General features: G+C 55.7%; 44 non-coding genes and 3 pseudogenes across 44 annotated transcripts in view; all 47 read left to right on the forward strand.

The window, feature by feature from the left end:
• The first annotated feature begins 17 nt into the window (after positions 1-17).
• Positions 18-136, forward strand: LOC140783036 (5S ribosomal RNA). Its single transcript, XR_012108007.1, has one exon. It is a non-coding gene; the product is annotated as a 5S ribosomal RNA (ribosomal RNA).
• A 123-nt stretch (positions 137-259) lies between these two features.
• LOC140783092 (5S ribosomal RNA) lies at positions 260-375 on the forward strand (annotated as a pseudogene).
• A 123-nt stretch (positions 376-498) lies between these two features.
• On the forward strand, positions 499-617 carry LOC140783146 (5S ribosomal RNA). The gene has a single exon (XR_012108099.1). It is a non-coding gene; the product is annotated as a 5S ribosomal RNA (ribosomal RNA).
• A 123-nt stretch (positions 618-740) lies between these two features.
• On the forward strand, positions 741-859 carry LOC140783037 (5S ribosomal RNA). Its single transcript, XR_012108008.1, has one exon. It is a non-coding gene; the product is annotated as a 5S ribosomal RNA (ribosomal RNA).
• A 128-nt stretch (positions 860-987) lies between these two features.
• LOC140783075 (5S ribosomal RNA) lies at positions 988-1,103 on the forward strand. The gene has a single exon (XR_012108044.1). It is a non-coding gene; the product is annotated as a 5S ribosomal RNA (ribosomal RNA).
• Positions 1,104-1,229: 126 nt separating this feature from the next.
• On the forward strand, positions 1,230-1,349 carry LOC140783050 (5S ribosomal RNA). The gene has a single exon (XR_012108021.1). It is a non-coding gene; the product is annotated as a 5S ribosomal RNA (ribosomal RNA).
• Positions 1,350-1,473: 124 nt separating this feature from the next.
• On the forward strand, positions 1,474-1,588 carry LOC140783088 (5S ribosomal RNA; annotated as a pseudogene).
• A 123-nt stretch (positions 1,589-1,711) lies between these two features.
• LOC140783010 (5S ribosomal RNA) lies at positions 1,712-1,829 on the forward strand. Its single transcript, XR_012107983.1, has one exon. It is a non-coding gene; the product is annotated as a 5S ribosomal RNA (ribosomal RNA).
• Positions 1,830-1,953: 124 nt separating this feature from the next.
• Positions 1,954-2,072, forward strand: LOC140783073 (5S ribosomal RNA). Its single transcript, XR_012108042.1, has one exon. It is a non-coding gene; the product is annotated as a 5S ribosomal RNA (ribosomal RNA).
• Positions 2,073-2,197: 125 nt separating this feature from the next.
• LOC140783152 (5S ribosomal RNA) lies at positions 2,198-2,315 on the forward strand. The gene has a single exon (XR_012108105.1). It is a non-coding gene; the product is annotated as a 5S ribosomal RNA (ribosomal RNA).
• Positions 2,316-2,439: 124 nt separating this feature from the next.
• On the forward strand, positions 2,440-2,558 carry LOC140783114 (5S ribosomal RNA). The gene has a single exon (XR_012108067.1). It is a non-coding gene; the product is annotated as a 5S ribosomal RNA (ribosomal RNA).
• Positions 2,559-2,680: 122 nt separating this feature from the next.
• On the forward strand, positions 2,681-2,799 carry LOC140783038 (5S ribosomal RNA). The gene has a single exon (XR_012108010.1). It is a non-coding gene; the product is annotated as a 5S ribosomal RNA (ribosomal RNA).
• Positions 2,800-2,922: 123 nt separating this feature from the next.
• LOC140783131 (5S ribosomal RNA) lies at positions 2,923-3,041 on the forward strand. The gene has a single exon (XR_012108084.1). It is a non-coding gene; the product is annotated as a 5S ribosomal RNA (ribosomal RNA).
• A 122-nt stretch (positions 3,042-3,163) lies between these two features.
• LOC140783053 (5S ribosomal RNA) lies at positions 3,164-3,281 on the forward strand. Its single transcript, XR_012108024.1, has one exon. It is a non-coding gene; the product is annotated as a 5S ribosomal RNA (ribosomal RNA).
• A 119-nt stretch (positions 3,282-3,400) lies between these two features.
• On the forward strand, positions 3,401-3,519 carry LOC140783018 (5S ribosomal RNA). The gene has a single exon (XR_012107990.1). It is a non-coding gene; the product is annotated as a 5S ribosomal RNA (ribosomal RNA).
• A 121-nt stretch (positions 3,520-3,640) lies between these two features.
• Positions 3,641-3,758, forward strand: LOC140783054 (5S ribosomal RNA). The gene has a single exon (XR_012108025.1). It is a non-coding gene; the product is annotated as a 5S ribosomal RNA (ribosomal RNA).
• Positions 3,759-3,884: 126 nt separating this feature from the next.
• LOC140783045 (5S ribosomal RNA) lies at positions 3,885-4,001 on the forward strand. The gene has a single exon (XR_012108016.1). It is a non-coding gene; the product is annotated as a 5S ribosomal RNA (ribosomal RNA).
• Positions 4,002-4,126: 125 nt separating this feature from the next.
• On the forward strand, positions 4,127-4,245 carry LOC140783040 (5S ribosomal RNA). The gene has a single exon (XR_012108012.1). It is a non-coding gene; the product is annotated as a 5S ribosomal RNA (ribosomal RNA).
• Positions 4,246-4,365: 120 nt separating this feature from the next.
• Positions 4,366-4,484, forward strand: LOC140783048 (5S ribosomal RNA). The gene has a single exon (XR_012108019.1). It is a non-coding gene; the product is annotated as a 5S ribosomal RNA (ribosomal RNA).
• Positions 4,485-4,607: 123 nt separating this feature from the next.
• On the forward strand, positions 4,608-4,728 carry LOC140783020 (5S ribosomal RNA). The gene has a single exon (XR_012107992.1). It is a non-coding gene; the product is annotated as a 5S ribosomal RNA (ribosomal RNA).
• Positions 4,729-4,850: 122 nt separating this feature from the next.
• LOC140783026 (5S ribosomal RNA) lies at positions 4,851-4,969 on the forward strand. Its single transcript, XR_012107998.1, has one exon. It is a non-coding gene; the product is annotated as a 5S ribosomal RNA (ribosomal RNA).
• A 118-nt stretch (positions 4,970-5,087) lies between these two features.
• LOC140783123 (5S ribosomal RNA) lies at positions 5,088-5,206 on the forward strand. Its single transcript, XR_012108076.1, has one exon. It is a non-coding gene; the product is annotated as a 5S ribosomal RNA (ribosomal RNA).
• Positions 5,207-5,328: 122 nt separating this feature from the next.
• Positions 5,329-5,447, forward strand: LOC140783125 (5S ribosomal RNA). Its single transcript, XR_012108078.1, has one exon. It is a non-coding gene; the product is annotated as a 5S ribosomal RNA (ribosomal RNA).
• A 124-nt stretch (positions 5,448-5,571) lies between these two features.
• Positions 5,572-5,690, forward strand: LOC140783039 (5S ribosomal RNA). Its single transcript, XR_012108011.1, has one exon. It is a non-coding gene; the product is annotated as a 5S ribosomal RNA (ribosomal RNA).
• Positions 5,691-5,817: 127 nt separating this feature from the next.
• On the forward strand, positions 5,818-5,936 carry LOC140783136 (5S ribosomal RNA). The gene has a single exon (XR_012108089.1). It is a non-coding gene; the product is annotated as a 5S ribosomal RNA (ribosomal RNA).
• Positions 5,937-6,056: 120 nt separating this feature from the next.
• Positions 6,057-6,175, forward strand: LOC140783124 (5S ribosomal RNA). Its single transcript, XR_012108077.1, has one exon. It is a non-coding gene; the product is annotated as a 5S ribosomal RNA (ribosomal RNA).
• A 122-nt stretch (positions 6,176-6,297) lies between these two features.
• Positions 6,298-6,416, forward strand: LOC140783147 (5S ribosomal RNA). Its single transcript, XR_012108100.1, has one exon. It is a non-coding gene; the product is annotated as a 5S ribosomal RNA (ribosomal RNA).
• A 123-nt stretch (positions 6,417-6,539) lies between these two features.
• Positions 6,540-6,658, forward strand: LOC140783126 (5S ribosomal RNA). The gene has a single exon (XR_012108079.1). It is a non-coding gene; the product is annotated as a 5S ribosomal RNA (ribosomal RNA).
• Positions 6,659-6,777: 119 nt separating this feature from the next.
• Positions 6,778-6,895, forward strand: LOC140783144 (5S ribosomal RNA). The gene has a single exon (XR_012108097.1). It is a non-coding gene; the product is annotated as a 5S ribosomal RNA (ribosomal RNA).
• Positions 6,896-7,020: 125 nt separating this feature from the next.
• On the forward strand, positions 7,021-7,129 carry LOC140783097 (5S ribosomal RNA; annotated as a pseudogene).
• A 120-nt stretch (positions 7,130-7,249) lies between these two features.
• LOC140783006 (5S ribosomal RNA) lies at positions 7,250-7,367 on the forward strand. Its single transcript, XR_012107979.1, has one exon. It is a non-coding gene; the product is annotated as a 5S ribosomal RNA (ribosomal RNA).
• Positions 7,368-7,487: 120 nt separating this feature from the next.
• LOC140783028 (5S ribosomal RNA) lies at positions 7,488-7,608 on the forward strand. Its single transcript, XR_012108000.1, has one exon. It is a non-coding gene; the product is annotated as a 5S ribosomal RNA (ribosomal RNA).
• A 126-nt stretch (positions 7,609-7,734) lies between these two features.
• On the forward strand, positions 7,735-7,853 carry LOC140783011 (5S ribosomal RNA). The gene has a single exon (XR_012107984.1). It is a non-coding gene; the product is annotated as a 5S ribosomal RNA (ribosomal RNA).
• Positions 7,854-7,976: 123 nt separating this feature from the next.
• LOC140783023 (5S ribosomal RNA) lies at positions 7,977-8,095 on the forward strand. The gene has a single exon (XR_012107995.1). It is a non-coding gene; the product is annotated as a 5S ribosomal RNA (ribosomal RNA).
• A 115-nt stretch (positions 8,096-8,210) lies between these two features.
• On the forward strand, positions 8,211-8,329 carry LOC140783148 (5S ribosomal RNA). The gene has a single exon (XR_012108101.1). It is a non-coding gene; the product is annotated as a 5S ribosomal RNA (ribosomal RNA).
• Positions 8,330-8,453: 124 nt separating this feature from the next.
• LOC140783035 (5S ribosomal RNA) lies at positions 8,454-8,572 on the forward strand. The gene has a single exon (XR_012108006.1). It is a non-coding gene; the product is annotated as a 5S ribosomal RNA (ribosomal RNA).
• Positions 8,573-8,702: 130 nt separating this feature from the next.
• Positions 8,703-8,821, forward strand: LOC140783047 (5S ribosomal RNA). Its single transcript, XR_012108018.1, has one exon. It is a non-coding gene; the product is annotated as a 5S ribosomal RNA (ribosomal RNA).
• A 123-nt stretch (positions 8,822-8,944) lies between these two features.
• LOC140783058 (5S ribosomal RNA) lies at positions 8,945-9,063 on the forward strand. Its single transcript, XR_012108029.1, has one exon. It is a non-coding gene; the product is annotated as a 5S ribosomal RNA (ribosomal RNA).
• A 122-nt stretch (positions 9,064-9,185) lies between these two features.
• On the forward strand, positions 9,186-9,304 carry LOC140783071 (5S ribosomal RNA). The gene has a single exon (XR_012108040.1). It is a non-coding gene; the product is annotated as a 5S ribosomal RNA (ribosomal RNA).
• Positions 9,305-9,580: 276 nt separating this feature from the next.
• Positions 9,581-9,698, forward strand: LOC140783133 (5S ribosomal RNA). Its single transcript, XR_012108086.1, has one exon. It is a non-coding gene; the product is annotated as a 5S ribosomal RNA (ribosomal RNA).
• A 114-nt stretch (positions 9,699-9,812) lies between these two features.
• Positions 9,813-9,931, forward strand: LOC140783082 (5S ribosomal RNA). The gene has a single exon (XR_012108049.1). It is a non-coding gene; the product is annotated as a 5S ribosomal RNA (ribosomal RNA).
• A 113-nt stretch (positions 9,932-10,044) lies between these two features.
• LOC140783093 (5S ribosomal RNA) lies at positions 10,045-10,163 on the forward strand. The gene has a single exon (XR_012108050.1). It is a non-coding gene; the product is annotated as a 5S ribosomal RNA (ribosomal RNA).
• A 120-nt stretch (positions 10,164-10,283) lies between these two features.
• Positions 10,284-10,401, forward strand: LOC140783134 (5S ribosomal RNA). Its single transcript, XR_012108087.1, has one exon. It is a non-coding gene; the product is annotated as a 5S ribosomal RNA (ribosomal RNA).
• Positions 10,402-10,523: 122 nt separating this feature from the next.
• Positions 10,524-10,641, forward strand: LOC140783007 (5S ribosomal RNA). The gene has a single exon (XR_012107980.1). It is a non-coding gene; the product is annotated as a 5S ribosomal RNA (ribosomal RNA).
• A 120-nt stretch (positions 10,642-10,761) lies between these two features.
• Positions 10,762-10,880, forward strand: LOC140783101 (5S ribosomal RNA). Its single transcript, XR_012108054.1, has one exon. It is a non-coding gene; the product is annotated as a 5S ribosomal RNA (ribosomal RNA).
• A 122-nt stretch (positions 10,881-11,002) lies between these two features.
• LOC140783112 (5S ribosomal RNA) lies at positions 11,003-11,121 on the forward strand. Its single transcript, XR_012108065.1, has one exon. It is a non-coding gene; the product is annotated as a 5S ribosomal RNA (ribosomal RNA).
• A 121-nt stretch (positions 11,122-11,242) lies between these two features.
• Positions 11,243-11,287, forward strand: part of LOC140783135 (5S ribosomal RNA) — a 118-nt gene continuing 73 nt past the window's right edge. The window contains exon 1 of the ribosomal RNA XR_012108088.1: positions 11,243-11,287. This exon is cut by the window's right edge and continues 73 nt beyond it. This is a non-coding gene — a ribosomal RNA (5S ribosomal RNA).

The raw sequence follows: 11,287 nt of genomic DNA on the forward strand, positions 1-11,287 counted from the left end.
AGCGGTGTCAATCCTTCGGGTGCGATCATACTAGCACTAATGCACCGGATCCCATCGAACTCCGCGAGTTAAGCGTGCTTGGGCGAGAGTAGTACTAGGATGGGTGACCCCACAGGAAGTCCTCGTGTTGCACCCCCACTCTTTTTGCCGTCCTCGCTGCAGGAGATGCCAAAGTCCCCGTCCTCGAGGGAACTCCTCTCTCTCTCTCTCTCTCGAGCCTCCTTCTCCTCTCAAATGCGTTTAGCGGTGTCAATCCTTCGGGTGCGATCATACTAGCACTAATGCACGGATCCCATCGAACTCCGCGAGTTAAGCGTGCTTGCGAGAGTAGTACTAGGATGGGTGACCCCACAGGAAGTCCTCGTGTTGCACCCCCACTCTTTTTGCCGTCCTCGCTGCTAGGAGATGCCAAAGTCCCCGTCCTCGAGGGAACTCTCTCTCTCTCTCTCTCTCGAGCCTCCTTCTCCTCTCAAATGCGTTTAGCGGTGTCAATCCTTCGGGTGCGATCATACTAGCACTAATGCACCGGATCCCATCGGAACTCCGCAGTTAAGCGTGCTTGGGCGAGAGTAGTACTAGGATGGGTGACCCCACAGGAAGTCCTCGTGTTGCACCCCCACTCTTTTTGCCGTCCTCATTGCTTAGGAGATGCCAAAGTCCCCGTCCTCGAGGGAACTCCTCTCTCTCTCTCTCTCGAGCCTCCTTCTCCTCTCAAATGCGTTTAGCGGTGTCAATCCTTCGGGTGCGATCATACTAGCACTAATGCACCGGATCCCATCGAACTCCGCGAGTTAAGCGTGCTTGGGCGAGAGTAGTACTAGGATGGGTGACCCCACAGGAAGTCCTCGTGTTGCACCCCCACTCTTTTTGCCGTCCCATTCTTAGGAGATGCCAAAGTCCCCGTCCTCGAGGGAACTCTCTCTCTCTCTCTCTCTCTCTCTCGAGCCTCCTTCTCCTCTCAAATGCGTTTAGCGGTGTCAATCCTTCGGGTGCGATCATACTAGCACTAATGCAGGATCCCATCGGAACTCCGAGTTAAGCGTGCTTGGGCGAGAGTAGTACTAGGATGGGTGACCCCACAGGAAGTCCTCGTGTTGCACCCCCACTCTTTTTGCCGTCCTCATTGCTTAGGAGATGCCAAAGTCCCCGTCCTCGAGGGAACTCTCTCTCTCTCTCTCTCTCTCGAGCCTCCTTCTCCTCTCAAATGCGTTTAGCGGTGTCAATCCTTCGGGTGCGATCATACTAGCACTAATGCACCGGATCCCATCGAACTCCGCGGAGTTAAGCGTGCTTGGGCGAGAGTAGTACTAGGATGGGTGACCCCACAGGAAGTCCTCGTGTTGCACCCCCACTCTTTTTGCCGTCCTCTGCTTAGGAGATGCCAAAGTCCCCCGTCCTCGAGGGAACTCCTCTCTCTCTCTCTCTCTCGAGCCTCCTTCTCCTCTCAAATGCGTTTAGCGGTGTCAATCCTTCGGGTGCGATCATACTAGCACTAATGCAGGATCCCATCGAACTCCGAGTTAAGCGTGCTTGGGCGAGAGTAGTACTAGGATGGGTGACCCCACAGGAAGTCCTCGTGTTGCACCCCCACTCTTTTTGCCGTCCTCGCTTAGGAGATGCCAAAGTCCCCGTCCTCGAGGGAACTCTCTCTCTCTCTCTCTCTCTCGAGCCTCCTTCTCCTCTCAAATGCGTTTAGCGGTGTCAATCCTTCGGGTGCGATCATACTAGCACTAATGCACCGGATCCCATCGAACTCCGCAGTTAAGCGTGCTTGGGCGAGAGTAGTACTAGGATGGGTGACCCCACAGGAAGTCCTCGTGTTGCACCCCCACTCTTTTTGCCGTCCTCGCTGCTTAGGAGATGCCAAAGTCCCCGTCCTCGAGGGAACTCTCTCTCTCTCTCTCTCTCGAGCCTCCTTCTCCTCTCAAATGCGTTTAGCGGTGTCAATCCTTCGGGTGCGATCATACTAGCACTAATGCATAGGATCCCATCGAACTCCGTGAGTTAAGCGTGCTTGGGCGAGAGTAGTACTAGGATGGGTGACCCCCCAGGAAGTCCTCGTGTTGCACCCCCACTCTTTTTGCCGTCCTCATTTTAGGAGATGAGATGCCAAAGTCCCCGTCCTCGAGGGAACTCTCTCTCTCTCTCTCTCGAGCCTCCTTCTCCTCTCAAATGCGTTTAGCGGTGTCAATCCTTCGGGTGCGATCATACTAGCACTAATGCACCGGATCCCATCAGAACTCCGCAGTTAAGCGTGCTTGGGCGAGAGTAGTACTAGGATGGGTGACCCCCAGGAAGTCCTCGTGTTGCACCCCCACTCTTTTTGCCGAGTCCTCATTGCTTAGGAGATGCCAAAGTCCCCGTCCTCGAGGGAAACTCCTCTCTCTCTCTCTCGAGCCTCCTTCTCCTCTCAAATGCGTTTAGCGGTGTCAATCCTTCGGGTGCGATCATACTAGCACTAATGCACCGGATCCCATCAGAACTCCGCAGTTAAGCGTGCTTGGGCGAGAGTAGTACTAGGATGGGTGACCCCCTGGGAAGTCCTCGTGTTGCACCCCCACTCTTTTTGCCGTCCTCGCTGCCGGAGATGCCAAAGTCCCCGTCCTCGAGGGAACTCTCTCTCTCTCTCTCTCTCGAGCCTCCTTCTCCTCTCAAATGCGTTTAGCGGTGTCAATCCTTCGGGTGCGATCATACTAGCACTAATGCACCGGATCCCATCGAACTCCGCGAGTTAAGCGTGCTTGGGCGAGAGTAGTACTAGGATGGGTGACCCCACAGGAAGTCCTCGTGTTGCACCCCCACTCTTTTTTTGCCGTCCTCGGCTAGGAGATGCCAAAGTCCCCGTCCTCGAGGGAACTCTCTCTCTCTCTCTCTCTCGAGCCTCCTTCTCCTCTCAAATGCGTTTAGCGGTGTCAATCCTTCGGGTGCGATCATACTAGCACTAATGCACCGGATCCCATCAGAACTCCGCAGTTAAGCGTGCTTGGGCGAGAGTAGTACTAGGATGGGTGACCCCACAGGAAGTCCTCGTGTTGCACCCCCACTCTTTTTGCCGTCTCTCGCTTAGGAGATGCCAAAGTCCCCGTCCTCGAGGGAACTCTCTCTCTCTCTCTCTCTCGAGCCTCCTTCTCCTCTCAAATGCGTTTAGCGGTGTCAATCCTTCGGGTGCGATCATACTAGCACTAATGCACCGGATCCCATCGAACTCCGCGAGTTAAGCGTGCTTGGGCGAGAGTAGTACTAGGATGGGTGACCCCCAGGAAGTCCTCGTGTTGCACCCCCACTCTTTTTGCCGTCCTCGGCTAGGAGATGCCAAAGTCCCCGTCCTCGAGGAAACTCTCTCTCTCTCTCTCTCGAGCCTCCTTCTCCTCTCAAATGCGTTTAGCGGTGTCAATCCTTCGGGTGCGATCATACTAGCACTAATGCACCGGATCCCATCAGAACTCCGCGAGTTAAGCGTGCTTGGGCGAGAGTAGTACTAGGATGGGTGACCCCCAGGAAGTCCTCGTGTTGCACCCCCACTCTTTTGCCGTCCTCATTGCTTAGGAGATGCCAAAGTCCCCGTCCTCGAGGGAACTCTCTCTCTCTCTCTCTCGAGCCTCCTTCTCCTCTCAAATGCGTTTAGCGGTGTCAATCCTTCGGGTGCGATCATACTAGCACTAATGCACCGGATCCCATCGAACTCCGCGAGTTAAGCGTGCTTGGGCGAGAGTAGTACTAGGATGGGTGACCCCCAGGAAGTCCTCGTGTTGCACCCCCACTCTTTTTGCCGTCCTCGCTGCTTAGGAGATGCCAAAGTCCCCGTCCTCGAGGGAACTCTCTCTCTCTCTCTCTCTCTCGAGCCTCCTTCTCCTCTCAAATGCGTTTAGCGGTGTCAATCCTTCGGGTGCGATCATACTAGCACTAATGCACCGGATCCCATCGAACTCCGAGTTAAGCGTGCTTGGGCGAGAGTAGTACTAGGATGGGTGACCCCACAGGAAGTCCTCGTGTTGCACCCCCACTCTTTTTGCCGTCCTCATTCTTAGGAGATGCCAAAGTCCCCGTCCTCGAGGGAACTCTCTCTCTCTCTCTCTCTCTCGAGCCTCCTTCTCCTCTCAAATGCGTTTAGCGGTGTCAATCCTTCGGGTGCGATCATACTAGCACTAATGCACCGGATCCCATCGAACTCCGTGAGTTAAGCGTGCTTGGGCGAGAGTAGTACTAGGATGGGTGACCCCACAGGAAGTCCTCGTGTTGCACCCCCACTCTTTTTGCCGTCCTCGCTAGGAGATGCCAAAGTCCCCGTCCTCGAGGGAACTCTCTCTCTCTCTCTCTCTCGAGCCTCCTTCTCCTCTCAAATGCGTTTAGCGGTGTCAATCCTTCGGGTGCGATCATACTAGCACTAATGCACCGGATCCCATCAGAACTCCTTGAGTTAAGCGTGCTTGGGCGAGAGTAGTACTAGGATGGGTGACCCCCAGGAAGTCCTCGTGTTGCACCCCACTCTTTTTGCCGTCCTCATTCTTAGGAGATGCCAAAGTCCCCGTCCTCGAGGGAACTCCTCTCTCTCTCTCTCTCTCGAGCCTCCTTCTCCTCTCAAATGCGTTTAGCGGTGTCAATCCTTCGGGTGCGATCATACTAGCACTAATGCACCGGATCCCATCAGAACTCCGCGAGTTAAGCGTGCTTGGGCGAGAGTAGTACTAGGATGGGTGACCCCACAGGGAAGTCCTCGTGTTGCACCCCCACTCTTTTTGCCGTCCTCGCTCTAGGAGATGCCAAAGTCCCCGTCCTCGAGGGAACTCTCTCTCTCTCTCTCTCTCGAGCCTCCTTCTCCTCTCAAATGCGTTTAGCGGTGTCAATCCTTCGGGTGCGATCATACTAGCACTAATGCACCGGATCCCATCGGAACTCCGCGAGTTAAGCGTGCTTGGGCGAGAGTAGTACTAGGATGGGTGACCCCCAGGAAGTCCTCGTGTTGCACCCCCTCTTTTTGCCGTCCTCCGCTTAGGAGATGCCAAAGTCCCCGTCCTCGAGGGAACTCTCTCTCTCTCTCTCTCGAGCCTCCTTCTCCTCTCAAATGCGTTTAGCGGTGTCAATCCTTCGGGTGCGATCATACTAGCACTAATGCACCGGATCCCATCAGAACTCCGCAGTTAAGCGTGCTTGGGCGAGAGTAGTACTAGGATGGGTGACCCCCTAGGAAGTCCTCGTGTTGCACCCCCACTCTTTTTGCCGTCCTCGCTGCCGGAGATGCCAAAGTCCCCGTCCTCGAGGGAACTCTCTCTCTCTCTCTCTCTCGAGCCTCCTTCTCCTCTCAAATGCGTTTAGCGGTGTCAATCCTTCGGGTGCGATCATACTAGCACTAATGCACCGGATCCCATCAGAACTCCGCAGTTAAGCGTGCTTGGGCGAGAGTAGTACTAGGATGGGTGACCCCCTGGGAAGTCCTCGTGTTGCACCCCCACTCTTTTTGCCGTCCTCGCTGCCGGAGATGCCAAAGTCCCCGTCCTCGAGGGAACTCTCTCTCTCTCTCTCTCTCTCGAGCCTCCTTCTCCTCTCAAATGCGTTTAGCGGTGTCAATCCTTCGGGTGCGATCATACTAGCACTAATGCACCGGATCCCATCGAACTCCGCGAGTTAAGCGTGCTTGGGCGAGAGTAGTACTAGGATGGGTGACCCCACAGGAAGTCCTCGTGTTGCACCCCCACTCTTTTTGCCGTCCCATTCGCTAGGAGATGCCAAAGTCCCCGTCCTCGAGGGAACTCCTCTCCTCTCTCTCTCTCTCTCGAGCCTCCTTCTCCTCTCAAATGCGTTTAGCGGTGTCAATCCTTCGGGTGCGATCATACTAGCACTAATGCACCGGATCCCATCAGAACTCCGCAGTTAAGCGTGCTTGGGCGAGAGTAGTACTAGGATGGGTGACCCCCTGGGAAGTCCTCGTGTTGCACCCCCACTCTTTTTGCCGTCCTCGCTGCCGGAGATGCCAAAGTCCCCGTCCTCGAGGGAACTCTCTCTCTCTCTCTCTCGAGCCTCCTTCTCCTCTCAAATGCGTTTAGCGGTGTCAATCCTTCGGGTGCGATCATACTAGCACTAATGCACCGGATCCCATCAGAACTCCGCAGTTAAGCGTGCTTGGGCGAGAGTAGTACTAGGATGGGTGACCCCCTAGGAAGTCCTCGTGTTGCACCCCCACTCTTTTTGCCGTCCTCGCTGCCGGAGATGCCAAAGTCCCCGTCCTCGAGGGAACTCTCTCTCTCTCTCTCTCTCGAGCCTCCTTCTCCTCTCAAATGCGTTTAGCGGTGTCAATCCTTCGGGTGCGATCATACTAGCACTAATGCACCGGATCCCATCAGAACTCCGCAGTTAAGCGTGCTTGGGCGAGAGTAGTACTAGGATGGGTGACCCCCTGGGAAGTCCTCGTGTTGCACCCCCACTCTTTTTGCCGTCCTCGCTGCCGGAGATGCCAAAGTCCCCGTCCTCGAGGGAACTCCTCTCTCTCTCTCTCTCTCGAGCCTCCTTCTCCTCTCAAATGCGTTTAGCGGTGTCAATCCTTCGGGTGCGATCATACTAGCACTAATGCACCGGATCCCATCAGAACTCCGTAGTTAAGCGTGCTTGGGCGAGAGTAGTACTAGGATGGGTGACCCCCTAGGAAGTCCTCGTGTTGCACCCCCACTCTTTTTGCCGTCCTCGGCTAGGAGATGCCAAAGTCCCCGTCCTCGAGGGAACTCTCTCTCTCTCTCTCTCGAGCCTCCTTCTCCTCTCAAATGCGTTTAGCGGTGTCAATCCTTCGGGTGCGATCATACTAGCACTAATGCACCGGATCCCATCAGAACTCCGGAGTTAAGCGTGCTTGGGCGAGAGTAGTACTAGGATGGGTGACCCCTGGGAAGTCCTCGTGTTGCACCCCCACTCTTTTTGCCGTCCTCACTGCCGGAGATGCCAAAGTCCCCGTCCTCGAGGGAACTCCTCTCTCTCTCTCTCTCTCTCGAGCCTCCTTCTCCTCTCAAATGCGTTTAGCGGTGTCAATCCTTCGGGTGCGATCATACTAGCACTAATGCACCGGATCCCATGAGTTAAGCGTGCTTGGGCGAGAGTAGTACTAGGATGGGTGACCCCACAGGAAGTCCTCGTGTTGCACCCCACTCTTTTTGCCGTCCTCATTGCTAGGAGATGCCAAAGTCCCCGTCCTCGAGGGAACTCTCTCTCTCTCTCTCTCGAGCCTCCTTCTCCTCTCAAATGCGTTTAGCGGTGTCAATCCTTCGGGTGCGATCATACTAGCACTAATGCACCGGATCCCATCAGAACTCCGCAGTTAAGCGTGCTTGGGCGAGAGTAGTACTAGGATGGGTGACCCCCAGGAAGTCCTCGTGTTGCACCCCCACTCTTTTTGCCGTCCTCGCTGTAGGAGATGCCAAAGTCCCCGTCCTCGAGGGAACTCTCTCTCTCTCTCTCTCGAGCCTCCTTCTCCTCTCAAATGCGTTTAGCGGTGTCAATCCTTCGGGTGCGATCATACTAGCACTAATGCACCGGATCCCATCGGAACTCCGCGAGTTAAGCGTGCTTGGGCGAGAGTAGTACTAGGATGGGTGACCCCACAGGGAAGTCCTCGTGTTGCACCCCCACTCTTTTTGCCGTCCTCGCTTCCTTAGGAGATGCCAAAGTCCCCCGTCCTCGAGGGAACTCTCTCTCTCTCTCTCTCTCGAGCCTCCTTCTCCTCTCAAATGCGTTTAGCGGTGTCAATCCTTCGGGTGCGATCATACTAGCACTAATGCACCGGATCCCATCAGAACTCCGCAGTTAAGCGTGCTTGGGCGAGAGTAGTACTAGGATGGGTGACCCCCTGGGAAGTCCTCGTGTTGCACCCCCACTCTTTTTGCCGTCCTCGCTGCTGGAGATGCCAAAGTCCCCGTCCTCGAGGGAACTCCTCTCTCTCTCTCTCTCTCGAGCCTCCTTCTCCTCTCAAATGCGTTTAGCGGTGTCAATCCTTCGGGTGCGATCATACTAGCACTAATGCACCGGATCCCATCAGAACTCCGCAGTTAAGCGTGCTTGGGCGAGAGTAGTACTAGGATGGGTGACCCCCTGGGAAGTCCTCGTGTTGCACCCCCACTCTTTTTCCTACCGGAGATGCCAAAGTCCCCGTCCTCGAGGGAACTCTCTCTCTCTCTCTCTCTCTCGAGCCTCCTTCTCCTCTCAAATGCGTTTAGCGGTGTCAATCCTTCGGGTGCGATCATACTAGCACTAATGCACCGGATCCCATCGGAACTCCGCAGTTAAGCGTGCTTGGGCGAGAGTAGTACTAGGATGGGTGACCCCACAGGAAGTCCTCGTGTTGCACCCCCACTCTTTTTTTGCCGTCCCCGGCGCCGGAGATGCCAAAGTCCCCGTCCTCGAGGGAACTCTCTCTCTCTCTCTCTCTCGAGCCTCCTTCTCCTCTCAAATGCGTTTAGCGGTGTCAATCCTTCGGGTGCGATCATACTAGCACTAATGCACCGGATCCCATCAGAACTCCGCAGTTAAGCGTGCTTGGGCGAGAGTAGTACTAGGATGGGTGACCCCCTGGGAAGTCCTCGTGTTGCACCCCCACTCTTTTTGCCGTCCCTCCCTCCACGCTGCCGGAGATGCCAAAGTCCCCGTCCTCGAGGGAACTCTCTCTCTCTCTCTCTCTCGAGCCTCCTTCTCCTCTCAAATGCGTTTAGCGGTGTCAATCCTTCGGGTGCGATCATACTAGCACTAATGCACCGGATCCCATCAGAACTCCGCAGTTAAGCGTGCTTGGGCGAGAGTAGTACTAGGATGGGTGACCCCCTGGGAAGTCCTCGTGTTGCACCCCCACTCTTTTTGCCGTCCTCGCTGCCGGAGATGCCAAAGTCCCCGTCCTCGAGGGAACTCCTCTCTCTCTCTCTCTCTCGAGCCTCCTTCTCCTCTCAAATGCGTTTAGCGGTGTCAATCCTTCGGGTGCGATCATACTAGCACTAATGCACCGGATCCCATCAGAACTCCGCAGTTAAGCGTGCTTGGGCGAGAGTAGTACTAGGATGGGTGACCCCCTGGGAAGTCCTCGTGTTGCACCCCACTCTTTTTTGCCGTCCTCGCTGCCGGAGATGCCAAAGTCCCCGTCCTCGAGGGAACTCTCTCTCTCTCTCTCTCTCGAGCCTCCTTCTCCTCTCAAATGCGTTTAGCGGTGTCAATCCTTCGGGTGCGATCATACTAGCACTAATGCACCGGATCCCATCAGAACTCCGCAGTTAAGCGTGCTTGGGCGAGAGTAGTACTAGGATGGGTGACCCCCTGGGAAGTCCTCGTGTTGCACCCCCACTCTTTTTGCCGTCCTCGCTGCCGGAGATGCCAAAGTCCCCGTCCTCGAGGGAACTCCTCTCTCTCTCTCTCTCGAGCCTCCTTCTCCTCTCAAATGCGTTTAGCGGTGTCAATCCTTCGGGTGCGATCATACTAGCACTAATGCATCGGATCCCATCTTTTTGCCGTCCTCGCTGCCGGAGATGCCAAAGTCCCCGTCCTCGAGGGAACTCCTCTCTCTCTCTCTCTCGAGCCTCCTTCTCCTCTCAAATGCGTTTAGCGGTGTCAATCCTTCGGGTGCGATCATACTAGCACTAATGCACCGGATCCCATCAGAACTCCGCAGTTAAGCGTGCTTGGGCGAGAGTAGTACTAGGATGGGTGACCCCTGGGAAGTCCTCGTGTTGCACCCCACTCTTTTTGCCGCCCCCGCCGCCGGAGATGCCAAAGTCCCGTCCTCGAGGGAACTCTCTCTCTCTCTCGAGCCTCCTTCTCCTCTCAAATGCGTTTAGCGGTGTCAATCCTTCGGGTGCGATCATACTAGCACTAATGCACCGGATCCCATCAGAACTCCGCAGTTAAGCGTGCTTGGGCGAGAGTAGTACTAGGATGGGTGACCCCCTGGGAAGTCCTCGTGTTGCACCCCCACTCTTTTTGCCGTCCTCGCTGCCGGAGATGCCAAAGTCCCCGTCCTCGAGGGAACTCCTCTCTCTCGAGCCTCCTTCTCCTCTCAAATGCGTTTAGCGGTGTCAATCCTTCGGGTGCGATCATACTAGCACTAATGCACCGGATCCCATCAGAACTCCGCAGTTAAGCGTGCTTGGGCGAGAGTAGTACTAGGATGGGTGACCCCCTGGGAAGTCCTCGTGTTGCACCCCCACTCTTTTTGCCGTCCTCGCTGCCGGAGATGCCAAAGTCCCCGTCCTCGAGGGAACTCTCTCTCTCTCTCTCTCGAGCCTCCTTCTCCTCTCAAATGCGTTTAGCGGTGTCAATCCTTCGGGTGCGATCATACTAGCACTAATGCACCGGATCCCATCAGAACTCCGCAGTTAAGCGTGCTTGGGCGAGAGTAGTACTAGGATGGGTGACCCCTGGGAAGTCCTCGTGTTGCACCCCCACTCTTTTTGCCGTCCTCGCTGCCGGAGATGCCAAAGTCCCCGTCCTCGAGGGAACTCTCTCTCTCTCTCTCTCTCGAGCCTCCTTCTCCTCTCAAATGCGTTTAGCGGTGTCAATCCTTCGGGTGCGATCATACTAGCACTAATGCACCGGATCCCATCGGAACTCCGCAGTTAAGCGTGCTTGGGCGAGAGTAGTACTAGGATGGGTGACCCCCGGGAAGTCCTCGTGTTGCACCCCCACTCTTTTTTGCCGTCCCCGCGCGGAGATGCCAAAGTCCCCGTCCTCGAGGGAACTCCTCTCTCTCTCTCTCTCGAGCCTCCTTCTCCTCTCAAATGCGTTTAGCGGTGTCAATCCTTCGGGTGCGATCATACTAGCACTAATGCACCGGATCCCATCAGAACTCCGCAGTTAAGCGTGCTTGGGCGAGAGTAGTACTAGGATGGGTGACCCCCTGGGAAGTCCTCGTGTTGCACCCCCACTCTTTTTGCCGTCCTCGCTGCCGAGATGCCAAAGTCCCCGTCCTCGAGGGAACTCCTCTCTCTCTCTCTCTCTCGAGCCTCCTTCTCCTCTCAAATGCGTTTAGCGGTGTCAATCCTTCGGGTGCGATCATACTAGCACTAATGCACCGGATCCCATCAGAACTCCGCAGTTAAGCGTGCTTGGGCGAGAGTAGTACTAGGATGGGTGACCCCCTGGGAAGTCCTCGTGTTGCACCCCCACTCTTTTGCCGTCCTCGCTGCCGGAGATGCCAAAGTCCCCGTCCTCGAGGGAACTCTCTCTCTCTCTCTCTCTCGAGCCTCCTTCTCCTCTCAAATGCGTTTAGCGGTGTCAATCCTTCGGGTGCGATCATACTAGCACTAATGCACCGGATCCCATCAGAACT

This window comes from Typha latifolia, chromosome 2, assembly GCF_019914945.1.
Source record: "Typha latifolia isolate L0001 chromosome 2, TyphaL0001v2, whole genome shotgun sequence".
NCBI lineage: Eukaryota > Viridiplantae > Streptophyta > Magnoliopsida > Poales > Typhaceae > Typha > Typha latifolia.